Below are 27,876 nucleotides of genomic sequence, written 5' to 3'. Positions count from 1 at the left end.
TTGTCCAACCATGTGAAAGTGATGAGTTTAAGTTAAGATGAATTTAAATGAAAATTAAATACCTTGAAAGGTAAAGTGTCTCCATTTTAAACAAAAGTCAGAGTTGCTTATACACTTTATTCCAGGCTTACTAACACTATTCAGGGAGAAAATACCCAGTACTTGAATGGTTAATACCGAATTGCTCAGAGTCTCTCAGCTGAGTTCCTCTTGAAGGCTTGCCTTGGCTAATGGGAGCTCCCTGTCCCTGAGTGATGTCCCCCTAACTGGATCAGCCTGCATCCAAATGCCTGATTCTGGAAGACCAGGTCCCATGTCTCTGAGGGACCTTCCTGGCTCCAGAATTGACTATGGGATTGATCTGCTGAGGTCTTGGTTGAAGCCCTACATCCCAGTTGAGCTTCCTCCTCTGTCCAGTCTATCCCTTCCATGTGTAGATCCCTGAGCACCTGCCCCATTACAACTCCTGCACCCGACTCTCTATGGCAGTTTGTTTCCCTGAGGAAACCCAAACTGAGAGAGCAACAGAAGGGTTTCTCAACGAAGACAAATACTTGAGATGCCATGATGTCCTTGTACCAACCCCGGCTACGCTACCTTCAGTCTGCAGCATAATAATAATCACAATCATAACAATGATTCCATTAATAATAGAGTGTTCTCTTTGTGTCAGATACTGTATTAAACAGGGGAACTACAGAGAATGATATAACATGGCTATTGGCCTGGATAATCTTATGATGAGTGGATTTCTTGACAATAATTAAACCTGAAATTTCCTTTTATCTACATATATATGTTTTTCATTTCACAATAATCTTGAGACAATAAATATCTGGAATATGCTAATAGGTTTACAGCCATCTTTTAAAGATTGGAATCAGTGTGGAATACAAAAATTTTATATTTATATTACCTGGAATAGAAAATCTAGCATTTATTTATTTTTGCCATCCATGATGTGCTTTCAAATTACTTTTCATGGGGATCCCTGGATGGCTCAGCGGTTTGGCGCCTGCCTTTGGCCCAGGGTGCGATCCTGGAGTCCAGGGATTGAGTCCCACGTCAGGCTCCCGGCATGGAGCCTGCTTCTCCCTCTGCCTGTCTCTGCTGCTGCTCTCTCTCTCTCTCTCTCTCTCTCTGTCTATCATGAACGAATAAATAAATCTTTAAAAACAACAACAACAACAATAACAACAAAAAACCAAATTACTTTTCATTCAATAAGGCCCTGTCAGCTTAGGTTGCTAAGACACAGCCAAATCTTCCAGGGAGCAAAATATATATCAGGGATGAATAATTCAGAGGTGATCAAGGTTGAAATATTTGTATCAGGTTTTCTTCCTAAAATTTAGCACTTTGAATGCAGTGCATTCCAGAAGAGAATTCTATTGACTCTACTAAGACTTCTCAAGAAAAATTGTTATTGAAAATACCTCTCTGGGAGATAAAGGGGCAGAAAACCTTATGGAATTTACAATCAATGTGGTTGAAGAAAAAAAAGACATAGCCTAGAAAACTCAGAATACAGTTAGGAAACAGTACATGATAACTGATATATAATTACATATATATAATTATTATATATATTATATATATAATGTATAGTATATTAAAAGTGTTAACTTTTTAAAATATTCATAATGTTAAACATAGAACCAGCTCAGGTTAATCAATAGAATTGATAGTAAATCAATGAATCCCAGAAAACTCTGGAAAAAGATGTAGGATGAAATCGTCCTCACTGCCGAAACTACAGGCTATGAAGGGGATGGTAGACGTGGCTGAGATACTTGGTCATTACTTTGAGGGGATCCAGGGGAATGGATGGCATGCCTGGAACAGGGAAGAATCTCTGAAATGCAGGACTTCATTGGCAGGCCTCAGAGGACTCCCTTGTTCTATGGTAACCATGACAGCAAAGGGCATGGGTCTCTCTCAGTGAATGTTTTGGTCATCCTACCCTCCAAGGGACAAGGACCAGCTGAAGTTTCTGCTGACAGCAAAGGAACATGGAATGGGTAGGAAAAAAAAGCAACAACTTAATACATACTATGACCACATGACCAGTTTCAGAAGCAAGGCCTAGAGAAGTATGCTATTTCTTCCTTTGCTGTGAATGTATTTGCATATATATTAACAATTCTTTTCCTTATTATCTACCATGAGATGCGTTAATAGGGATAATCTTATATTGAAGATACCAGATATCAGAAAAGGAGTGATGAGTGGAGGGGCCACCTGGACACACTGATTGTTTAAAATAGAAGTTACTTAAGAAACAGCCAGTGCGAGGCACTCAGACCTGCCCACCCAACCCCTTTGTCACCTGAAAGCAGGAAACAAATCTCCCATACTGGCCCATGGTGAAACACTTACTGTAATAAATGTAGTCCAGTTCTATAAATTTGCAGGCATCCCTAGACAAATGTATCACGGTAAAGAAATATGGTCTCCCTATGACATCTTACATAAAATAAAACTATTAGTAAATTTCAGAAAGGAGTAAATTCATCTGTCACTTAAAATGCCGGTATCCCCCTGTTATGAAGACATAGTAAATGGTTTATAAAATGTGATTTTATTTTATGTAACTCCACTGTTACACAGGGCATAAAACATTTTCACAAGGCTTTTTGGGGAACTACAGTGAGTGGTAAACTACATGTAGTAGTGCTGCAAATCTTCACATGGCCATCGCTGGATAAACTGGACACTCTCTCATGAGTGCACAAATTTGCAGGGAGAAGTACTGAAGTTTCAGAGGTGGACTTTTGTGCTTTATTTCCCATTTTTAGTGTATCACGGAACGACCCACCCTTTAATTTGCCAAAAGCTATACTTGTATTCTGGCAGCACGATATTACAAAGTGATACCCAATGACAAAGATGAGTTGTCGACGTTGACAGCCGCCAATGAAAAGTGGATGAGGAGATGACCTCTTGTAGCAGATAGAGAAGATGTCCCTAATATACAGGAGGCTTTTTCATTTGTGACTCCCAGGCCAGAAATCTGAAATGCTTTTCCATTCAGTCTAATGCTTCTGGAGTTCCACTAAAAATAAATACATGAGAAGCACAGAAAAGTTGCTTACTGAACAGAAGCCCTAAGGAAGAGAAAAGAAGGGAATCTGGAAATTGAGAAGCTATGTAGAGCATTCTTTACATGTAATTAACTCTTCTTCCATATCTTGACAGCGATACAAAATACAGACACTTGCACAATGGAGTCAGATACTTCAATACCAGATGCATTTTTAGTTCTTTACATTAAACATTTGAGAGTTACTTGTGTTGGTATGAAATAAAGCCATTAATACTTTTCTACAGCAGTTGATTGCACAACAGGAAGGACAAGACAAACATAAATCATGTATTGGAGTTTCCCCAAACCTGTGTATATAGTGAAAAGTCTCTATATATACGGTTGATCCATACACCTGAATGAATTTCTTCACTAGGAAATACAAATGGAGTAAGAAGTGGAGAGACGTATAAAGTTTCATAGAGGGGAAGAAGGATGATCCCCACCCCCATGCATTTAGTTTTCTGCCCCCTTCTACTTCATCACCTTCTACTCTGCACTGTCTGCTGTCATAGACATGGGTTGTTTTATGTCTTTGTTCAGTGTATCAAGTTCTCTGATAGCCTCATTGAAAGCTGTTTTTGTCCATGTGCAGGCAAGCACCAGGTTATTAAGGAGTTCCTAGTAAAATACAGAGAAGTGAAGAGCCAGCTTCAGGCAGAATGGTATGTGGCTGGCATCTCTTTCTGATTTATATCAAATGCCTATTGGTAAATTCCTTGGGAACTATCTATTGTTTGTTTTTGATCATCACCACATGCAACTTTAGCTAGGTCCTGGGAGTAATCTTTCATTTTTAGATGCAAGATGTTCCTTAGGATTAGTTGCATTGGCTGCTAAATACCCAAGGATTCCAGACAGGATGAAGATAGATCTCAGGGAGGATGATGATGACACTGTCCTCCAGTAGTCCTTAGTCACCCATGCCTTCTTGCTTGGGGGTGGCCGTGCTCAGCTCCAGAGTCCCTCCAGCTGCCCCTTCCTACTCCACTGGGTCTTCTTCATGGCAAGCTGGAGGTGGGCTGGGCAGCAATAGGGAGGCACCCAGGATGGGGTGAGCCTTCCACTTTGGTCTGCTTTTGGCTCTGTGGGAGGATCCTTCCATCTTGGAGCTGGTGAGTTTTGTTATTTTTTTTAATTAAAAATGTTTTTAATTTAAATTCAAATAATTAACATATAATGTATTACTGGTTTCAGAGGTAAAGGTCAGTGATTAGTCAGTCTTATATAATACCCAGTGCTCATTACATCACATGCCCTTCTCAATGCCCATCACTCAGTTATCCCTCCTCCACCCCCATCCCTCCCAGTGACCTCAGTTTGTTTCCTATGGTTAAGAGTCTCCTATGGTTTGTCTCCCTCTCTCGTTTCATTTTGTTTTATTTTTTCATCTCTTCCCCTATGATCCTTTGTTTTGTTTCTAAATTGCACATATGAGTGAGATCATATAATTATCTTTCTCTGACTGACTTATTTCAGTTAGTATGATCTCCTCTGGTTCCATCCATGTCATTGCAAATGGCAAGATTTCATTTTTTTTGGATGGCTCAGTAGTATTCTTTAAAACATTTTGACAGTTTCTACATGAGTGTCTTCCAGATAATGAAAAGCCAAGCTGAGGATAGAGGGTGGAATTAGGTAGTAAACATGTATGAGTAAGTAAAAAATTGGTATATAAATTTTATTGAAACCCTGTTCAGATGAATGTGTTTGAGAATGAAAATCCAATATATATGCTTATTTTTGCATATATCAAACATACTGAATTTTTGTGTGTATATATATAGGTATATGTACACACGTATACATACATAAATACATATATATTACACACACCCACAGAAGGGCTCTGAGTCACAACCCAAAAAAGAAATTTTAGGTTGTTTTCAGGAAACATTATCTCAAAATAATTCTGTAGCATAAAAGCTAAACATTTTGTGGTATCATTGATAAGGCCACTGAAACAATTCAAAACAAAATGATTTAATTCTAAAGGTAAAGTTTGAAACATTCTAGAATGCTGTGCACCTGCTATTAAGAGCAAATGCTATATGCTAAGCTCTCTTCTAGGTGCTGAGATAGAGCAGTAAACAGAGATCAAATCCCAGCTTTCCTGGAGCTTAGATTCTAGTCCAAAGAGGGAGGGAATGATGTAAGTGGTGATGTGCCCAAGGTGGCCTGAGGAGGGAAAGTTAATTCCCTCAGTTTTGATTAAATTTTAAACAGGCTTCTTCCTGACTCTGGGCCCCTGACCTCCCTTGTTCTGGAGCATTGACTTTTGAAAATGAATAATTGTAAATTCTTCCTCTGCTTCTTTGAGTTGTATAAATCTTTAAAAAGCATTTTGCGGGATGCCTGGGTGACTCAGCAGTTGGGCATCTTCCTTTGGCTCAGAGCGTGATCCTGGAGTCCCAAGATCCAGTCCCACATCAGGCTCCCTGCATGGAGCCTGCTTCTCCCTCTGCCTGTGTCTCTGCCTCTCTCTGTGTCTCATGAATAAATAAATGAAATCTTTAAAAAAATAAAAATAAAAAGGATTTTTCTTCTTTTACTGCCTTCAACCTTCTTTCTCAAGGATGTGAGAGCCATCCCTTTGTAATGAGATTGTCAAGGCAGACAGTAACCCTAAATCTCAGGTCTGTGGGAGAGAAGGAGCTTAACCTGGGTGGGCAATTTGCTCCGACTGACCACTTCCTGTCACAAAGTGGAAGTTTACTTTTCCTCTGGGTGAAGCCAATTAGCAAATACAGATGGCTTCAGATCTCCTTACCCCAGCTCTAAAAAACTCTCCTGACCTTTGTTTCAAAGGAGATGCATATCTAGACTTGGTCTGTGTTCTCTCTCCTATTTCTGGAAACAGTATCAGAATAAAATGACTGCTGATTGCTCATTTTGCTCAGTGCAATGTTTCTTTAATAAATAGAGGATAATGGGTAAGGGAGTTTGCTAGATCAGCGTGTGTGTGTGTGTGTGTGTGTGTGTGTGTGTGTGTTTAAAGATTTTATTTGTTCATTTGAGGGAGAGAGCACGAGAGAGGGAGAAGAGAAGCAGACTCCCCACTGAGCAAGGAGCCCCATGTGGGGCTCAATCCCAGGACCCCAGGATCATACACCTGAACCAAAAGCAGAGGCTTAACTGACTGAACCCCCCAGGAACCCCCCAGGGTGTGTGTTGTATTTTTAAGAGGTGATCAGAATAAAAACCTTTGATGTGTGTGGTATTTGGGCAGAGGATTAGATGCTGTGAGGGAGTGACCTGTGTAGATCTGCAATAGGCAGCAAGATCTGCAGGGGCCAAGGCAGGTGAGCCTGGAGGCGGCGGTGAAGACAGAGTGAAAGAGGAAGACAGTGGTGGGAGCTAGATGGTGAGGAGCCAGTTCCTGGTGGGCTTTGCAAGCCCTTGAAATGACTTTTCCTTCTATTTTGAATGGGTTGGAAAGCTATCAGAGGAGGGTTTGGGATGGAGGAGTTAAATGATCTGACATAGGCTTAAATGTACCTTCTATCTTGAGTAAAATACAACGAGACTTTAGGGAAGCAAGAGAAGGACCAAAAAAGCCAGTCTGGAGCTGTTGCAGTGACATAGACAAAGGTGATGATGTCTTGGGTCAGGGTAGAAGCCCTGGTGAGGAAGAGGAGGACACTTGGATATATGCTGAAGGTTGAGATGAGGATGCACCACAGAACTTGATGTGGAGGCTGAAAGAAGGGGTAAACTCAAGGATGACTCCCAGGTTTGGCCTCAGCAAGTTGAGGTATGGCCTGATTAAGGTGGTGTCACCCTAGGCAGGGCCAGTCTGGGGTCAGTCACTTCCACAGAGTCGCCTTCTTTAGCCTTTTCAACACTTCTCTGGATTGTATTATCCTTTGCACTTTGAAACGAGAAAATAGACTTCCAGGGATTGTAAGTCATTTTCTCATGACTGCACAGCTAGCTGGGCAATGGCTGTCACTGTTTGTGTTTCTCTTGAGACAGAGCTGGGACAAGGACTTGGGTGCAGGTGGTTTATTTGGGCAGCAAAGGAGACCCAGGGTAGGAGTGAGGGACTAAAGAGAGTAAGGGCAGGTGGGGAATAACTGCTGTAGGGTTTGTTACTGGGTTTCTGGGCTCTGATGGTACCTCAAGGCCTGAAGAGTGGCTCCCTGAATAGTCTGCAGGAGGGATGGAAGGAGGAGCATTCATCCATCTTCTTGGCTCCCATTCCCTATTAATTAAAGGGTACACCTGGCGGGGAGGGGAGGACACTCTCCCCTCACCTCTGAATTTCACCTGCATGTAGTTGTAGAGTTCCTTGTCTAGGTCTGTTTGTCTGGAGAATCCCAGGGCAGGAAATGTAGATGCTCAGCACCATGCTAGGATCTTGATATGTGCTCTCGTTTAATTATCGCAGAACCCAGGTAGTTCTCTCTCTCTCATATATCTATCATCTATCCAACTATCACTGTCTATCTGTCTATCTATCCATCACCTGTCTATCTATTGATCCATCATCTGTCTAACTATCTGAAATTAACTCATGCTCACTTTCACCATCATCCCTACATTTCCAGTCTCTCTGTAGTCCCACATTGCCTCACAGTTGGGGCAGGATGATGGGTTATAATAAGCAAATCTGGCTGCTGAAAGTAGCTAACCCCCAGGGAATTGCATAGGTTGTCTAGCACATATCCCACGTGGATCCTGGGAGTTGACAGAGAACAGTGCACACTGGGGAATCAAGGTAGAGGATGGTTTGTTAGAAGGAGTTCCATTCTGGGACTCCTGGGAGGCTCAGTTGGTTAGGTGTCTGATCTTGGTTTCTGCTCAGGTCACAATCTCAGGGTCTTGAGATCAAGCCCCACATTGGCCTCTGCACTCAGCAGGGAGTCTGCTTGAGATTCTTTCGCTCCCTCTCCTTCTCCTCCTTCCCCCACACTTGCTCATGCACTGTCACTCTCTCAAAAACAAAAACAACAACAACAACCCCAACAACAAGGAAAAAGAAAAAAGAAAAGAGATGGGCTTCTGATCTGAATCTCTCTGAGGTGTCACCTTACAAGGTCACTTTTACCTCCAGCTCTCAGTTTTCCCACCAGTAAGGGAGGGGCAAGGAGAGGCCTGCACGATCCTTGTGATTTCCAATATTGTGTTCTTCCTTGGCAGTTCTGATGGGTGTGCAATGCTGACAAATGTGTCCTTGTAGTGACAAAGAGGAAACTCCCAAAATGTAAATAAATCCGAGCATTTTCTGAGTATTCTTTTCCATGTGGGGTGCTGCATTCCTGGGGAAATCCATGCATAATCATGTGGATATTTCCTATTGTTTCTGCAAGTTCACCTCTTTGAAAGCAGAGTGTGACAGTTTCAGCCACCTATATCGTGAAAGTAACCAAAACAATTGGGATGATGCCAAAATTTTTAAATGTTGATTATAATCAGTATTTGGATACACACCTCTTTTGTTGGAGCCAACATTTTGTCTTAAATTAATGATGCGAGCCTGCAGCCCGAAAACAAGCATAGGAAAATATTCCTTCTTTTTTCCTCCCATCTTACTCAGCTATAATCTCTATAATTATTTTTGTGATTCTGAACATTATTGTATCAGGGACTAGAGGTCAGGATGGCAAAAACAGCATAACATTTTCATAAAGGTTATCAGAGAAAACTGCAATGGGTTCGCAGATGACAGCTTTTAGTAAATTGGCAGGATAATGATTATAATATATAATTTTCAGTTAGTACCTTAAGCCAAGACACTGTCTTCAGTGGAGCAGGTTGGATCTGTGGGCTATTGAGTGTAGAATATGTTGTGCTAAAAGCTTCGAGGAATGTTAATTTCTTTGGTTTCATCTCTAAAAGACTGCTCGGACATTTACTTGACAGGGGAGATTGCTAAATTCAGTCAAGCAGGAAACAATTATGTATGTTATAAAATGCAGAGGAAAGATGGATCAATGATATCTCTGTTATTCCTTGTGGTTCTGTGCTGAGGGCCACTCAGGATTCAGAAGTTCACTCCGTGTGTGTGTGTGAAGACGACATAATCTACCGTCATAACTGATGCCTTTGCTCCATTTGTTTTCCCATCAAGATTGCGTGCGAAAATCTGCTCTGCAGTGCAGCTTGTCAGGGCCAGCATAAAATTGTAATTAACTGTCATGTTTTGGTGAAAAAGGAGTGAATGCACGTTTCCCTTAAAGTACTCAGAGATTTTACAGGGTAAGCAGTATGATTTCCAGGATAAGGATGAGGCAGGATGGTGGTCTGACAAGAATGGTTTTTGGTCTCTGGAACCAAAAGCACTTTGGAGCAGAGTAAGATGGAAACCTTCTCTGGATCTGGCCTTAAAATATCTGGGGCCAGAACTTATTATTGTTCTGAATTAATACCACTGAACTGTATACTTAAAAATGGTTAAAATTGTATATTTTATATTATGCATATTTTTACCATAATAAAAATTTCTTTCTCTATATCTTTTTCCAAACAACAAAATAATACAATGAGATATGAAAACTGAGTTACATTAAGCCCATTTGAAATTCAAGAGATGGAAATTTTTGTCTATTTAAACTTAAAACTTGTAATTATGGACTGAATTTTATGCAGTATCTTGCATTTTTAAAATTGGAGGATCAATTTATCTTCCAATGTTCTGCTTTTATGCTGTGTGCTCTTGTAAAGATTAAAACCCTAACAATTTTTTTCTTTTCTTTTTTCTTCTCTTCTTTTCTTTTCTTTTTTCGTTATCTTCTCCTTTTCTCTTCAAAGAACCTAACACTTGTTTCTTGAAAAGAAGCGAAGCTCCTGAGAAACACTTTTGCTGGCTCTAAAAACAAAAGAGTAGGTATAGATTATGGGGCTGGGCAAAATAAACAGGGATTAAAATCCTGATATGACCATAAACTATAGGATGAATTAAAGTGTCTAATGTTTAAGTAAGCTGATGTTTAAGTAAGCTTAATGTTTAAGTTAAGCTGATGCAGATTGCTGAGAAATGCAGGAGGATTTTAATATTGGGTAGGGTTTTGAATATTTCATTGATATTTTAAAATTACAGTAATGTCAGTGTTTATAGGAATTTTTTATTTGCTCAGAGGAAAATACTAAAATTTATCTGCTAATATTAATAATGCATTTTTCATATTTGTTTTGATGGTGGACATCATTTAGTTCTTGGCAACCCAAAGGAGAAATGCTTAGAGTATCACCAGGGGAAGAGCAAATTCTTTTTCCTGATTGTATAGTCAGTCATCCCCTTCCAGAGTTCAGTTGTTTTCACATTGAGATTTATGGTCTTTTATTTTTGAGTATGGAGCAGAAATCTGTTGTCTGTTCAGTGCACTGCCTTCATCTGGAAGCCTTGTCTTCTCTGGGAAATGTCTTCTCTCTTCAGTTTATTGGCAACCAGTATGTTCCTCTAACTCTTAATTCTGTAACAACAGTTGATTGGCCCAGAGTGGATGCCTGACCTGATTTTGTCAACAGCTCATTGACTCATGGCCCAGGAACCTTTCTGTGGGAGGAGGAAAGAGTTTGTTTTTCCATGGAATGGAATGTGTGGTGGTGGAAATGAAGATTTGGAAAGTGTTCTGATGACCTGTGAGTCACAAGTTTCAGCCACTCTGAAATGCCTGTCCATCTCCTCATGTAGGCTACAGTATTGGTTATAACCCTGTTTCCTACCATCACATTCCTCTGTTCCCTAAAGTACTATTTCAGTTGATTTGGCTCTGGCACTTGCAGGTAGAAGTTTTCACCAATTCAAAGGCAAACTCTCTTCAGACAGGTAAGTGAATTTTGGAATCAGACTCCTTTCATCTCCTTTGAACCATGATTGGCCATCCTTGGAAAATCTAAACATTTCTTATCTATACGTCCTTTGGCCAGATACCCAAACACAAGTGCCTACCCCTCATACTGGAGAAAGCCCTTTCAGTCTTGTGGGAGTGACAGCAGGGGTGGTGAGGATTTCAGTCCCTGTTATTTTGGTTTTTAAGAATGGCAGCAAAAATTAAGTTATGTAAAATTAATTTCACAATAAACAGAAAGGTAGCTTAATATTTTGACATAATCACTCAGGGTCTGTTAAAAATTCCTAGGAATTTTTTGGTCAAGATTTAGAAGTAAAAGCAGAAGCATTTTTGATTTAGCCCCAAAATGTTGAAAATGTTCCAGTTTTTGAACAGTTAAAAGGCAACTCATGCTATATTTTTCAACCCCAGTCACTTTAAGATTAAAGCTCTTATGATGAGTAGTGCTTTTCACTCCAGAAAGAAAAGACCCCTTTTCCCTTGACCCCCCCCCAAAAAATAAATTGAGGATAATGTTCAGTCTACAGAAGGGAAGTGATATGCTATAAGATTCTTATATACCTTCAAAGTTTGGACATAAAGACTGAGCTATACAGTCCAGGTTCCTTAACAGAAGTAGGATCCAAGAGATGAATTTCCTGGCATGGCTCCTCAGGGAGTTCCACCTTGGAGCCTCTCTTTTTTCCCCTCAGTTTTATGCTTCAGCTTAAGACTAGTTAGGGCTTTTGAGAATGGCAGTTCTTGGGTCTTCGATATTTGACCCTGTGAGATATTTAATTGAAACAAATTAGCAAATAAGCCAAAAATAAAATGCAACATTAAAAAAACAAACAAAACAACCAACTTTTATTAGCAGTACATGTGAACAACAGCATCTCAATGTGTCTGCCACTTACATAGGTTTCTTCTCATAAAAGCTGCCATTGGAGGGTTTCTTTCCTCAAAATTTGCTACGCTTTGAGATGTGACCTGGGTACGTTGGCTACCATTGTTTGAATTGGGGACCTGGACCTGTCATCGTGCAGGCATGCTAAAATGAAGCTCAAGGATGTTTGATGTGGGGAATCTGCCCGTAGAATGCTCTATGTTGGAAAGAGACTAATGAACTAAATCAGGTCTCCTTTCTTTGGGGTTTGGAATGTGAGATTCAAGAGCATGTAATGGTTCAGAATAGTGAAGTTAAAACTGTGGCAGCTGCAGGGCACCTAGATGCAGACACATGGGGATAGGCTGGGTCATGGGGATGGAGGATCAACTCTGGCCAGGAACGGAGTTTGTGGGCTCCTGGCTCCTGCTATATCCTGACTGGCATACACTGGCATCCTGTTCTGCATACACGAGGGAGCCCAACTTACAAGAAGGTTTCCTTACTTCTCTGAATATTCTTATATTAAGTCCGTATAACTTTAAGGTGTCTTGAGCATATCTATCCCATAGAATCTGAGAGAGCCTGGCCACAAAAATAAAGCACATAGTTTATAACCAACCTCTTCCTTCTTCTAGAAGGAGAGAAATAATAAAATCAGTGAAATCTATTATCTTCAATGAAAATCAATAATAAATAGCAAATATATATATATAATATTCTATTGTAGACACTAGTATAAAGACATAAATTTATTTACCACTGCTAACTCATCCTTATGGAAAAGGTACTATTATTATCCTGATTTCATAGATGAGGAAATTTGGTCACAGAAAGGTTAAGTAACTTGCACAAAGTCACACAGCTAGTTGACCAACGGTAGAGGTGAGATATAACTCTGGGCACTTTGGCTCCAGAGCACTCTCCATCAACCACTACACTTTGTCATCTCTATACTTTTCTGTAGCTCTTTGACTTTATTAAAATACTTGATAATCTGAGTATATTATAAACCATATATATATTTTTACTTTGGATATACTATTTAATCAACCTATGTCTGTTACATTTAACAGAACTGTAAAGTGGAGTCAGAGGTATTTTCTATGTCACCATAGCATGGTTTTTGTGTAATACAGTGAGAGCTATAGATGAGAGCTATAGATGAGAGCATAGATGTCCAGACCAAAAAATAACAAAATCATTGTTGCAGCTATGCTTGAAAAAGCCATCCTAGAAACCAAAGCTTGTTCTGCAAGATACAAACCTGAGCCTGACAACACATGGCAGTAGAAGCCATCTGGAGTTAACCTTTCCTTTTTTTCTTTTTCTATTTAAAAAAAAATATATTTATTTATTTTAGATGGAATGTGTGTGAGCTGGCATGAGAGGGGATGGGGCAAAGGGAGAGAAAGAGAGAGAATAAGAGAGAGAATGTCAAACAGGCTCCCCACTGAGTGCAGAGCCAGATGCAGGGCTCAATCCATGACCCTACGATCATGACATGAACTGAGACCAAGGGTCTGCTGCTTAACCAACTAAACCACCCAGATGCCCCATGGAGTTTTAACCTTTTCATAAATACTTCAACTCAACTAAAAAAGCTACTGAACTGAAGAAAAAAAATTTGTTTCAAATTTCTAAAATCCTCATGCACTGAGGACTGTCAGGTCCTTGGTTTGGATATTTACAGGTAAAAGAAATATTGAAGATTAAATATAAAAGAAAATTCATGGCAAGTGTGAGCCTTCCTGTCACTCCAAAGACGGGTCAGGTGTTCTTCCCTGATCCTTACTTAGCACCTTTAGATCACCTAATAGGAGCACTTACATTTACAATACGGTGTACTGTACCTTGTTATTGTAAATACTCCGGTACTGGATTGGACGTCCCTGTGTTGGGTCTTGAGGCTAACTTGTGGAACATGCGGCGATTGTAATCATGTTTCTTTTGTCTGACGGAATGGAAGTGTTTTGCTCCCCTGAATTTGTGGCTGAAATTTGAGTCCACTGCCTGTAGTGAACAGTGTGGGATTTCTGCAAGTACTCCTATGTGGCATTTTCTGAGTGACATATTAAACACAGCCCAGGACTAGAGTTGGGTGCCAAGTCACTTGGAGCAGTAACTTTGATGCTGTAGGAAAGTGACATATAGCAGGGAGGGGACATTCAAAACTTAACAGCCAATATGTACTCCCTTGCATAAGAAACATTAAGATGTCCTGAGCTTCTTGGGGCTGTGCAAAGGGATGCCTGCCTGATTTCCCCATTCTACTCTCTTCTGCTTTTACCCTAAAGGGTAGGAGGAAGTCTGGGGTCTTGTAGTTCCTTGGAAAATACTCTGTCCTCTCTACTCTGAGTTCCAAGATTATCTGGATCTTCTATCTTTATTCGTCCATGCTGGGAAGAATGGGCGCAACCCAGGAAGAAACTGTTACCTACTCAGTATCCATCCTCTCTCTTTTTAACAAAAAACTAATTTGTTTGGGAAAACAATGTATCCAGCTAAAACATTACATTTCTGATGTATGTAGATGTAAGTAGAAAAGTCCTTGGATAAGACTTGAGGGGAAGTATGGAAAGGCAACTGACTTACCTGGATGTTTTTCTCTTCTTGGAATGCAAAGGTGATGCCTGGAATGTCAGCAACCATCCTGTGCTTGTGGAGCAAACTTGAGTAGAAGCCAAAAACTAAGGATGGCAGAAAGATGAAGCGGCCTGGGCCTCAGATAGAGCTGCCTTAATAACCCTGTACTGCCTACGACTACTCTTTTTTCACAAGAAAGACGAAGCCTCTATTCACTGGGTCACTTTACCTTGGTCTCCATTTCTTGTAGGAAAACAGGGGTCCCTGTTTTAATTCCACATCGGAACTAGGCCAAGGTAGGCTGAATAAAATGAAGACCTACCCATAAAGCACTAACTATATAATTAATAAGAGAATTGCTCTAGTGGACACCAGAAACCTCTAAAATGTAATAGCAGTGTTTCTTCCTCCCTCTGGGGAGTTGCTGGGATCTGTTTCTATTCAGAGAGGCCCCTCTCTTTCATTTCCTCCCCCACTTCTCTATCTGGTCCTTATGAATGGAAATGAACTGAAAAATACCTTAACATACGAATACATTTTCTGCAGAAATTCCATCCAAGCCCTTCTTGGGTCATTTATATAATTTTGCATCATTATTGAGAATACTGTTCAAATCAGAACATTTGGATTAATTCACAAGGGCTTGGGATGCCCCCACGGACAGTAATTAAACACTTAACTTACTTCTCAGTGACCAGGAGGCTCTGGAAGGGGTCCTTCCCAGGATAGGGGAGTCTACACCCAAACTTGGAAAATCCAATTTTCATCCTTATATTACTGAAGCAAATTTTGACCATTTAAAAATAAAAGTTGCATTTCGTTCTAATTGGCCAGGCTTCAGAAATAATGAAGTGCAGTCTTAGAGCACCTCACCCCACACACAAATATCTCTGGTGGCAGGAGATTCTAAGACATTTTTATCGGGAAAAGAATGGAAAATGGGAATATCTGTGTGCATTGATCAAACAAAATTTGGTGAAGAATATAATTATATTTCATTAAATGAAAAAGAAAAATCCCTCCTTATGCATGGATATTAGAAATCTACCCCAGTATTACTTTCCAATGGCACAAAAACTCGACTACAAATTCATCTCCTACAGGGTTTTTTTTTTTTTTAATTTAATTAACTCTTTTTATACTTTCCCCATAAAATGTAATCTTTTCATAAAAAAAGATTTTCACATCGATTCCAGCCAAGGTCCAAGAGGGGATAAGGGTGAGGATGGCACAAGTAATTCATTTTAAAATTAACAATACAAAGGGAGCACATTATTTTATACACCAAGGAAATTAAAAGCAATTCTCACTGAACTTGGCTTACCACTGAAATCTACATCACACTGGAACAATAAACATAAAATCTCTTCATGACAAGTAGAGGGAAAGAGAAAAAACTATTCTTTCTAATTTGCATCAAATACAGAAGCATAGTATGACAAGAAACAGTAACACTGGCAAAAATAGCCTATTAGCCAACCTTCTTTTATTTTAAAATTTCGAAGTTAAGATGGTGCTAAAATTTACTTCAAAAATATAACTACTAACTATCTCTAAAGCCAAGTAAGTCCCCACAAAGAGAACCCAAGCTACAATGGGAAAAGGGAAAAAGGACAAATGGTCCTCTTATATCTTTTGTAGGCCAGACTTTTTGCCTTAGTTATTCCATTTAATTTTTGCAACAGTTCCATAAAGGAGACATACTGATCACTGATCATGTGAAGACAATGAAGCCCAATTAGAGAAATTTACGAGTTCACATAGCTGACAAGTGGAGGAGGTTGGCATTAAAACTATGCTTCTCAGGCTCTGTAGCTCTTTGCACCATTATGTGGTGTTCTGGCATTTTTCCATCTTGAAGGGAACATTAATGTGTAAGATCAAATAATTTTACAAAATGACCTTGTTGATTTGCAAACTGGTCCTCACATAGAGGGCCAGGACAGATGAAAGAAGAAGACAGATTACTCCAGATTGGTAGATGGCAGTTTTAATAAGCAAGGGAACTTATATGGGAGGCTTGTCCTGGGTGGCTGTAAGACCAGTAGATCTCCACACCCACCTTTTACCTTAGAAGTTTATACAATAGCCTTAACAGAGCTCAGTCATGTATTCAGTCCAGGCAGGCTCAAGGCTGCACAGTTCAAACAGCTTTGGCTCAGAAGAGCAGAATGTATGTTCCAAGGACAGGGGAGTAGATAAAGAGCCTCGATTGCCTGGGTCCAACTCACAGGTCAGCTGGTGATCATCTCCTCTCAATGACTTCTTCCAATAGATATGAATTATCTTGGCCTAATGCATAATCCAAGAAATTAGAGGTAAAACCAGAGAATGTTGAAGGTTTTCTTTTCCTAAGGCAACTTAGCGGTTGATTTGAGGTAGACCAAGGGCTTTTAGAACATGACATAAGATGCAGTGACCTCCATTGGCTAGAGTCAGCAAGCTGGCAATTCCACACAAGTCACAGAGGTGCATGAGGCCACAGATATGGGGTTGCAACCTCTAAAATAGGGATCCCTACTTGTTAAACTGATAAAACTTTCTGAATGAGTTCCTGTGTATATTAGGGTTCCCCAGAGAAACAGATCCCATATCTATATCATCTATCATCTATCTATCTATCTATCTATCTATCTATCTATCTATCTATCATCTATCTATCTATCTTACAATGGCTGTTTTACACCATCTTCTAGGAAATTTCTTGGCTTCTAGATAATTCTAAGAAGCAGAGAAAATAGAAATTCCATTCACAGGAGGTAGCATGTGGCGATGAGAAGTTGAATCAATAGCACTTTGCTGGCCATGGATGTTTTCCTATAGTTTTTTCTCACATCAAAAAAGCTGAAGTTAATAACTTCATGAACTTCATGAATAACTTCATGTGAACCTAATAACTTTTTGGTTGTTGTAAGGGTGGATAGGTTTTGATACATAGTGATTTTTTTAGATCCAATTTCAGAATTAGACTGAGTATCAGGACACTTTCTCCCTTTGAAGGCATAAATTCTTTAATGCTGCTTTTCTCTAGGTAAATACCACACAGGATACTAAAATATGTGTTTTTAGAGAATCAAGTTGAGAGGTAGCTGTTATTTGTTAAGTGTAAATAATACATTCTACTAAGTCCAAATCTCAGAAGTTCTTTTAGATGCTTTTATTTTAACATTCAATTTAGTTTTTATTTTGAGGCCTACATTTGGCCAAGATGGCTGACTTTAATCTCCCTAGATTTGGGTTCTAATCTCTGAAGACCTCTGTTTCGCCATTTGTGGGCTATATGTTGGAGGTAAGGGTGAGGTGGAGGGAGATGAAGGTGGAGTCCTTGATATCATCTGTTCAATCAGATGTCAACGGAGGTGACCATCTCCTTCCCTAAAAGGAGGAATTCAGTTGAGCAGCTATTTTTTCCTCTGCTCAGCTACTCTTGGGCACATAAGTAATCTCTGCTGAGTCTGTTTCAAGAGTGGTCACAGAAATCTTCCAAATTAGCTAGTATGTCCCTCACCAGATAGTCCATATGACCATTTATTTTAGAAACCATGCTTGGAACTCCTGAGGTCTATCTGGGAAATAAATGAACATAGTTTGCCTCTGTTCAATCTGGCAAACCTGTTTAAGAGATACTTTAAAAACATTTTTTTAATCTGAAAAAAATTTCAGACTTCCAGAAAAAATTGCAAAAGTAGTACAAAGTACCTTGTATATTCTACCCAGTTTCACTAATTTTTATTATCTTGCCACATTTGGTTTAGCATTCTCCGTCTATAAATACATATTTTTATTTTTTCAATCATTTGAAAGTAGGTTGCATGGATCATATCACTTTACCCCACAATTTCAGTGTGTATTTCACAGGAACAAGAATATTCTCTTACATCTCCATAGTTCAGTTATTAAACTCACGAACTTTAACACTGATACAAAACTTTAATCTACAGTCCATATTCTGATTTGCCAATATTTTATTTTCATCAGTGATCTCAATTACGTCCTTCATAGTACTTTTCTTTTTCTAGCCTGGGATTGTGTGTTGTGTTTAGGTGTCATTTATGTTTAATACCATTTAATCTAGAAAAATTAACTAGTTTTTCTTTATCTCTCATGTTATGGATTTTTGTGAAGAATCCAACAGAATCGCATACCTCTGTCTGGGATTTGACAAAGTGTCCTTATGATTAGATAGTTAGTCTGTGTTTGCCTAGAATCCTACACGAATGACACTGAGTCCTACTTGGTGTCACATCTGGAGACTCATGGTTTTCATGTGGCCCTTGTTAGAGATGGTAAACCTCTGGGAATTTGGTTAAAGTTTTGTGCTGTTTCCCCATGACATCATTGTTGTTCTTCTGTAATTAATACATATATTGCAAGGAAATATGTTGAGATTATAAAATACTCTGTTTTGGATCAAAACTGCCCTCCCACCTATTGATGATGCTTGCTTAAATTGGTTTTAACCATGATAGCTGCAAATGGTGATTTTTTTGGATCCACCAATCTCTTTTCTAAGTTGATATACTAGAGCAAGGGAGAGCTTTCCTTTGGTTCTATCTTGTACATATCTGTCTCTCTATCATCTATGTCTATCATCAGTATAGACTCGTGGATCTTCATCTTATATCATGGGTTATAAGCTCTTAATGTCCTCATTTATTTCAATGATCAGATTGCCCTACATTTGGCCAAAAAGAACTGCAAGCTTATTCCTGTGTCTTTTTGACATACTTCTTTCACTTTTAGGACACTTTTAAAAATTGTGGTACAGGGGCTCCTGGGTGACTCAGTTAGTTAAGCATCTGCCTTCAGCTCAGGTCATGATCTCCAGGTCCTGAGATTCAGCCCCGGGTCAGGCTCCCTGCTCAGCAGAAAGTCTGCTTCTTCCTCTCCCTCTCTGCCTCCCTCTGTTTATGCTTGCTCACTCTCGCTCTCAAATAAATAAAATAGTTTTAAAAAATTTGTGGCACAAGACATTCTATTCTTATCTTACGCCTTCCTTGTACCAGCCCTGTCATTAGTCATTTTTCCAAGGATACTGATTCTTTTTCATTAAGAATGATATTTAGAAACCAATTTCTAAGTGTGGTATACTCCTTGCTTCTAGTACTTTACAAAGAACAGTTAGAAACATACACGCACGTGCACATGCACACAAAGACACACACTCCGAATTGTGAACTATGTAGTGTTCTTGCTTGCCTGATCTCATTTCATAAGTGTAGCTGCTTTTCTTCCAAAGTGAAACCTTGACATCCAGTGACATCAATACATTCACTCGGTCTTATAATACACACAAAATAGTTTGGGAACTGCCATTCCTATATTACTCCAAAATATAAACAAACCAAATGAGACCATGTATGCTTTCTTGTTTTCCCTTACACTTTCACATATATCTTAAAATCTTCAGGCTGTGGGTCATATTTAACAAAAAGCACTTAAGCTCTAGTACCTCAGTGATTCTCTGTATATCCTGGAAATCACTCTTATGCTATCATAAAGATATTTGTTATTCTTTTATCACAGATGCACAGTATTTTAACTCTTATGATTTCCCCTTTAGGTATTTTCCAGTATTTTATAATTACAGAGAATGCTGTAGTGAATCACCTTCTGCATAGGTATTTCTGTGTTGTTGGAAGTACAGTTTCAGTGCAAATTCTTAGAGGAAGAACCAGATCTCCTTGGGGAAATGCTTGACTTTGGGCTTGAAGCATGGAAGGTTTGAAGTAATTTGAATGTATTGTGACAGAAAGTAAGAAAGTTCCCTGAGAGTGATGGAGGCATGTCAAGAAGACCCAGGGGGGAGCCTGAATGAGTTCCCACTGGCCACATCTGGAACTTATCTGGCAGTGGGTACTTCTCCACTCTTTTTTTTTTTTTTTTTTTTAACTTCTCCACTCTTTGACAGCAGATGGTATGGTCAAGATTTTGAATTTTTGTCAATCTGATGATGAGAACCTCATTGTAGTTTTAATTTGCATTTCTCTTACTCTGGAAGAGTTTGAACACCTTTTCATCTGTATCTTTATATAGTTTTTGTTAACTGTTCAATCTGTTTCCCATTTTTCTCTAGAATTTGTGGTCTTTATTTTCTTAATTTTTAAAATGTACTTATTCAGATAGTAGAATATTAGTCATTTACCTCCCATAGGTGTTGCACATGTTTTCTTCTAATTTGTCTCTTGGCTTTTGACCTTGCTTATGTCCTTTTTAAAAATTTTGGCCAAAATAAAGTACTTAAAGACTTTTTATATAGTCATTTTATCAATCTTTTCTCTTTTTTTCATATATAGACTTTGTGCTATCATTAGAAAACCTTCTTCCACCTCAGGCTGTAGAGAAACTCACTCACATTTTCTTCTAGCACTCATGTGGTTCCCTGGATTACAGTTAGATTGCTGAGGGATTGGGGCCTTAATGGGAAATTTCTTTTTTTCTCTCTTGCATCGCATTAGCTTGGTTTATATTTCTCTTCCATTTTGCCTTCTAACATCTGCATTCTTACTGACAGTCTCCATTACTCTTTTATCCCAGCATGATCTTCATTTCCTGTTTGTGTTGAGGACAAGGCTAGAAAGAGCTCCAAGGATCTATGTTGCCTGTTTTGCTGGTTAGGACCCAAACCAATGTAGTTGGTACAAACCAATAAAAATGTAATGCAAGTCACATACTGTGTATGTTTATGCTTTTTACTAACCACCCTTAAAAAAAGTCAAAAGAAACAGGCAAAATTAATTTTAATAGTGTATTTAATTTAACCCAACATATCCAAAGATATCATTTAGTATGCTAAAATACCTTATGCTAAATGGTAATCTCTTAAAATTAGATTAACATATTTTATGGAACTGTTTACTTTTTTCATGTTAAATCTTCAAAATCTGTTGTGTATTTTACACTCACAGCCACCTCAGAGTGAACTAGGCACATTTAAGTGCTGAGAGCCACATGGAGCCATTTGCCACCCTGTTGAGTAGCACAGATCTACATCAACCTGCTTATCCTCATAGAAGATACTATAGATTAGAGCAGTTTATCTAGCATCAGGAACTTGGGACACTTGGGCCAGAAGGAAGATTTATTTTTTAAGATCTTATTTATTTATTCATGAGAGACACAGAGAGAGGCAGAGGGAGAAGCAGGCTCTCTACCGGGAGCCCGACATGGGACTTGATCCCAGAACCTCAGGATCATTACCTGAGCCAAAGGCAGACACTCATCCACTGAGCCACCCAGGCATCCCCAGAAGGAAGATTTTAAGTGGTGGTATGTCCATTCTGTGCACTTTTTGAAATCACTGGATGAGACCCTGGATTAGGGCACAGTTCTCGAAATAAGAGGCAAAGATTATATATGTGGGTTCCCTTTATTTATTTTTCTTACAAGTGCTTTTAAGGGTCTTACCACGTTGTCCTCAGCAGTTCCCTAGGTTACGGGACTGTTTCTTCCCACTAGAGGGTTCCTGACTGCTTCCTTCTTCCTATTCTCTCCCTTCCTCCCGGCTTCCTTTCATACTTCTCTATCCGCTTTTTGTAAGTATAATCTCTTTACTCACTGTCAGACTTGACAGTTGTCCCTTCATCATTCTTTAGTCAGCATATTTCCCTCCAACAAGAAGCCTGAATTCCAGATAACGTACAATCTGCTGTGGGATTTGAAATTCTAGAACTGGGTAACCCCCGTGGCGCAGCGGTTTAGTGCCGTCTGCACCCCCAGGGTGTGATACTGGAGACGCAGGATCGAGTCCCACGTCGGGCTCCCTTCATGGAGCCTGCTTCTCCCTCTGCCTGTGTCTCTGCCTCTCTCTCTCTCTGTGTCTCTATGAATAAATAAATAAAATCTTAAAAAAAAAAAAAGAAATTATAGAACTATGTCAGAAGTCAGAGTAGTGATTCCCCTGGGACCCAAGGAGCTTCACCATGAGCAGTGTAAGGACAAATAAAAATTAAAAGTAAGAGGCTTAATTCCCCCTATTGAAAATAATAGAAGAGATTTCTCTCCCTCCATTTTCTTAGAGAATGTACATTAGTAAACTTAGAATTATAAGTACTTTTTCCTGTTTCTGAAATCTATATAAATCTTTTTGTAAGCTGGATAAGTTTTTTGTCAGCTTTGAGACCCAGGGACTTCTCTCTCATAGCCCTGGGAGCCACCTCTTTGGAATGTAAACATCAAGGGAGATAGTACCCTATCCACCAGTTTCCTTGGGCGCATAGTTGCCCAACTTCTTGGACACCTTTCTCTAAACTGCAAAACTACCTCATGCCAGAAAAGATATGAAAAGTTTGTTTTTCTCCTGGATAAAGCCAATTGGTTAACATGGATAGTCACACCAATCAACAGGTAAATTCAAGATGTGACAAATTTGATGCTGCCAGATTTCCTTTACTGGAGAACTAGATATGGCTTACTTTGAAAATATGTACATATGGGTTGTATCCACTTGGCTATATAAAAGGGTGAGATTTCTGTATTTGTGCTCTTTTTGTGGATTACCTGTGATATACTTCATTCTGGTTTATTTTTTACTCAATAATAAAAGTGATTTCTTTCTCTGTTAAAAAAAAGTCTTACGTGTTGTAGGTAGTATATACAATTGGAAGGTAATTGTGACAGTTGTTTATGTGTGAGCAGATTAGTACATGCATGATGGCAGAAAGCTTTCTTCTTTGGCATGTGTGCTGACAACGTCATTAGTAAAATATTAAGATTCCATAAACTTGATTGGTTTTTGCTATCCTGATAATTTCAGGAAGGTCATGGCCACTAGAAAGGAATCATAATGTGGGGAAAAAGAGGAATCATATTTAAAGCAATCCTTAAGTTTTTTAGAGAGGTGACTGGGTACGGTTTTCCATGTGGGTCAATTTCAGAACACCTACTTCTTCAAAAACAGTGACTAGTCATTCCTAACTGAAATCACAAGATTCTAGAATGAAGATTATATACTGACAGTGAGCAATGTTTGTCCTATGACCACTCTGTTGTCCAGGACACCCTTGGAAAATGGACCATAGATTCAAAAATCACTGCAGTATAGGATATCACAAATTAGAGGACAAAATGATAAATTCTAAAGGATGTTCTAAGGCTCACAGAGTATTCTCAATCTTGCTTCTACAATCTTTTGGGTATTAGTAAAATCCAAGGACCCTGAAAAAGCCGCATATAAGCACATCTACACAATATTTGCTTACCATTTCAGGGTGTGGACTGAAGCCCAAGTGTTCAGGACCCCCAGGACCCCCAGGGGGTGGATCCAATATCGTATCTTTCTTGAAGCAAAATGTAACTGTAGTCTATTGGGCTAAGAGAGACAGAGATAGCAAATATCTCAGGTCCCAAAGAAACAGCTGTCTTTATTTATAGCAACTAAGGAACTGATAATCAGAATCTTGAGTCAAATTTGTTTATTAAATGACCCTAGTGCCCAACATTGTGAAAGGAAGTCTATAAAAGATGAGAAATAAGTACTTCTTACCCTTCAGGGAGAAAGCAGAGAATATCATAACATAGTCTATAATCAAATGTGAACAGTTGTAGCATAGATTTACAATTACAGGCCAGACTGCAACATCATTTTTATTTATTTATTTTTATTTTTTGCAAATAATAGAAATAGTATTTTTAAATACTAATGAGATATATAATACATAGAATATATTGATAGGGCTTACATGGTATTACTTCTGATTTTCCATAAATAAATTCATGATGATATTTTGCCAAAGGTCCACCGTTAAAAACTTATGGGCCTCATTCCGTCTGCTGTTGCAGAAAAGTTGCTTTATAGTTAGGGATGAGCTGCTGCAGATGAGCAGGCAACTTTCTGAAGACATCTCTGAAAGGATGGTGTGTTTTCGGGCTAAGATATTCTGGGAATAAAAGCCTATTGACTTTGGCTGAACCCTGTGAAACAATGTGACTGCTGACTGCAGCACATATTTCTCAGAACATCTAACATCAGTGTTCCTGTTGCAAAGAATGGCATTTTGTTTCATTTTCTGACAGCAATGGGTCCTTGAGAATTGGTCTCCTGGGTCACTCGTACTGAATGCAGAGTGAAAGTATTTTCTGTTCCTCCTGGAACTTCACACAAAAATAAAAATAGTGTTACAGGCTAGACTCTCAGAAAAACCCAAACTCCAGATTAAGTTACTTAGTGTTTTCATAGAATGGCATTTCCTGGGAGAGATGTGGAGCACACATGCCTTTTGTCAGAGCACAGATCTTAAAAAAACCTTCTGTGTAGAGAAGATGTTGTTGGGTAACCTGAGGAACCAGCCAGAACAGAGTTAGGAGATCCAGTTCAGTTCAAACTCTACCACTGATGGCAGTTCGGCCTTGGGAGAGTTTTTCATCCTCTCTTGCACAGATTTAGTGGGAGAATGAATGGGTGGGTGAGGGGACATAGAGGGGCGCCTGGGTGGTTCAGTGGTTGACCATCTGCCTGGGGCTCTTGATCCTGGGATTGAGTCCCACATCGGGCTCCTCACAGGGAGCCTGCTTCTCCCTCTGCCTATGTCTCTGCCTCTCTCTCTGTGTCTCTCAGGAATAAATAAATAAAAGCTTTTTTTTTTTTTTTTTTTAAGAGGGGAGGCATAGAGGTGTACTGAACAGTGACTCATACAAAGTAAATATTAGCTGAGTTATAATATTATAATATTCTAATTTCTGGAATTTCTTTTCCCTTCTATTGAACCATTAGAATAGAAATGCCTCTATAGAAATGTAGAAGTAAAAGACAATACAATAGGACCATAATGTTTAGAGCTGCCTGAGACTGATAAGATGGAAATATCCACAAGGGTTTTTTCCTGACTGCTTCCCAGTCTCCCACTTCTTCTGCCAGAGAGGCTGCCTTTGCCGAGTGGCAGCACCCATCAGCAGCAGCAGAAATAAGCCACAGTGACACCAGGGCTGAGAGTGCTGGTTTCATGGCAGAGCACATGGGGGTGTCAGGAAGGGTCATGCTGGAAAAGACACTAAGGCAACAGGCCAGGGCTTGGGCAGGAATGAGGTGGTCCAAGAAGGGTGGAACCAAATGGACAAGTGATCTGAGACCTGAGTAGCTGGGATGGGACTCTGCATAAAGTTCCCCTGTAGCAACACTAAAAATTGCTTGTGATTATTTTTAATGGAAGTGCACATTGGCTTCTGCAGGATGCAGTGGAAGGAGACAGATGTGGTTAGAGAGCCTCGGAGTCCATCCCTGCATGGCATCCCTGAATCCCTGAATCCCTGCATCACTGCACTACCTCACTCTGGGGGACATGATGCCTTCTTGCCAGGTACAGGCAGTAATTTTAGTGATATTGGGAATATTGGATACTGTTCTATTAATGACAACTTTTTTCTTTTCTGCTTTATTCCTTCTTTACTTTTCTTTTTGCTCAGAGGAATTCATATTTTTAGATAAACTGTTACAAATGAAATGATAATCCCTGCAAATGGCCTACTCCTTAAACAGAAACCCTACAAATATTTTTGTATCATGTTAATAGCTCTTCTTGAGTGCTTACTCTATATTAAGCACTGCATTAAGTCCATTATTTACATTAAGCTTGCAATTTAATCCACATGGATCTTATGGATATATTTGACCTGGTGATTTCTATAGATGAGGGCATGGAAAATTACACAAGGGGTAGTCCATGAAAGGCAGAGCTGGGATGTGAAGCCCTGTTACCTCTAAGGCCCTCATGGCTCACAGCCACCCTAACCTACTTGGCTTTGGTCTGTGGTTTCCTGTGGTCTTCCACATCAGCAAACCAACCAGCTGGAGCAAAGCCATTTTGGGGTGATTTTGCTAGAGCCTTGTGTTGTAGTAGGCAGCAGATTCAGGGAGCACCTTGCTTCCCCATCACTTACCCCCCCCCCCACACACACTTTTTAAAGATTGATTGATTGATTGATTGATTGATTTAGAATGAGGAGAGCACAAACAAGCAGGGGGAGAGGTAGAGGGAGAGAAACTCAAGCAGAATCCCTACTGAGCACAGGTGGGGCTCTAACTCATGACCCTGAGATCACAACCTGAGCTGAAACCAAGAGTCAGACATTCAACCAACTGAATCACCTGATCTCCCTGTTACCTTGTCACTTTTAATCCCACTCCTGAATGCATTTTGAACTCTCACACTGCCTGTTTTCTATTTTATGCATCCTCGTTGTCTAAAGTCCTGCCTGTGCTCTCTTCCCCCTGCACACTTTTGGGCTTTCTTTTCAACTCTATTGTTAGGACACTGCCCTCTCATGCCCCAATTCTGGTTTTCTCTCTTGTGTCCCCTCCACTGACCTTGTCCTGTTGACTTTGTGAGTTGTTCCCAGTGTACTTGATACCCACGCACTCCCAGGACTTGATCTTCAAGACCCTTCAACTTGCCCCTAAAAGTGAACCTCCTATTTATTTCCCCTTTTGGATGGTGTCTTTTTCAGAGCAGCTACCATTTCTTATGCAGTCATTGATATAATTTCATAATTACGGGGTTGGGGGGGTTGGTTACAGAGTCCACTTATTAGGAAATGTATAGCCCTTGAACATGAGACAGAGTACATGTACATCTTGTATTTTTTACTTTTTAGAGGGCATTCATGATCGTTTCTTTGTTCTGCCATCAAATATTTTGTATGGTCTTGGGCTTGTTGCTTACCCCCTCTAAGCCTAGATGTAAAATGGCAGAAAAAAATCCTACCACACAGGGACCTTGTGAAGCTAGAATAATGCATTTAGAGCACTTAGCACACGTCTCACTTATGAGTCATCAACAAACAGTAACTGGTGTCAACATTAATATTATAAAATTCTGGCTTTATCTAATTTTCTCATAAGTCAGAGTTTCCCAGTTCCAACGACCTTCATCCTTACAGACACATAATGAAGACAAATCCTATGCATGAGCCTCTATAGGAAATGCTGGATGTGAAGCTGCATTTCAACTCCCAGTATAATCCATGATGGACAAATCATTTGGACTCCGACCCTGAGGCAAGTTAAAAAAAAAGAATCTGAAATCTTTCTACCTTATGTCAGAATCTTTCTAAACAATGAAACTTCATTTCCCTCATTCATATGAATGGGACATAAGTGTTTTCAAAATTCTATAATTTCAATTGGTTTATGAGGGGTATTTTCATAAAAATGAATCTTCAAAAATCCTCAACTAGCATATAGCTTAAGTTAAAAATATAAGGGGGAGGAAGGAAGGACATTGAAAAGGGACCATACTGATTAGTCAAATTCATTCTGCTCTGCGAATGTTTTTTGTATGAAGCTCACTTTTTAGATAAAGGAAATGAACTTAAGGAAAGAAGAATAACAGGTGATTCTTCAGATAGACACCTTATATATGGAGATGATAGATAGATGATAGATAGATAGATAGATAGATAGATAGATAGATAGATAGATAGATTAGATAGATAGATGATAGGAGAGAAGGAAGGAGGGAGGGGGGAGAGAGAGAGAGCATGTGCCTTCAAGATAGAACCCTGTAGAAACATCCTGAATGTATCAGATGTTTTTCCATGTGAGGTGCTAG

At 39.4% G+C, this 27,876-nt stretch overlaps 1 long non-coding RNA gene across 2 annotated transcripts; it reads left to right on the top strand.

Annotated features, from left to right (window-relative positions):
* The first annotated feature begins 1,934 nt into the window (after positions 1–1,934).
* Positions 1,935–27,327, top strand: LOC111095690. 2 transcript variants are annotated; one of them, XR_005357516.1, is made up of 6 exons: positions 1,935–2,093; positions 3,681–3,750; positions 9,839–9,910; positions 14,373–14,628; positions 25,499–25,626; positions 27,206–27,327. It is a non-coding gene; the product is annotated as an uncharacterized LOC111095690 (long non-coding RNA). The 2 variants fall into 2 exon arrangements; XR_005357517.1 differs by lacking the exons at positions 25,499–25,626; positions 27,206–27,327 and adding an exon at positions 20,870–20,998.
* Positions 27,328–27,876: the final 549 nt, after the last annotated feature.

Source organism: Canis lupus, chromosome 4 (assembly GCF_011100685.1).
Source record: "Canis lupus familiaris isolate Mischka breed German Shepherd chromosome 4, alternate assembly UU_Cfam_GSD_1.0, whole genome shotgun sequence".
NCBI classification, from domain to species: Eukaryota; Metazoa; Chordata; class Mammalia; order Carnivora; family Canidae; genus Canis; species Canis lupus.
Note: the sequence above shows the minus strand (reverse complement) of the source record. Positions and strands in the feature narration are given on the sequence as shown.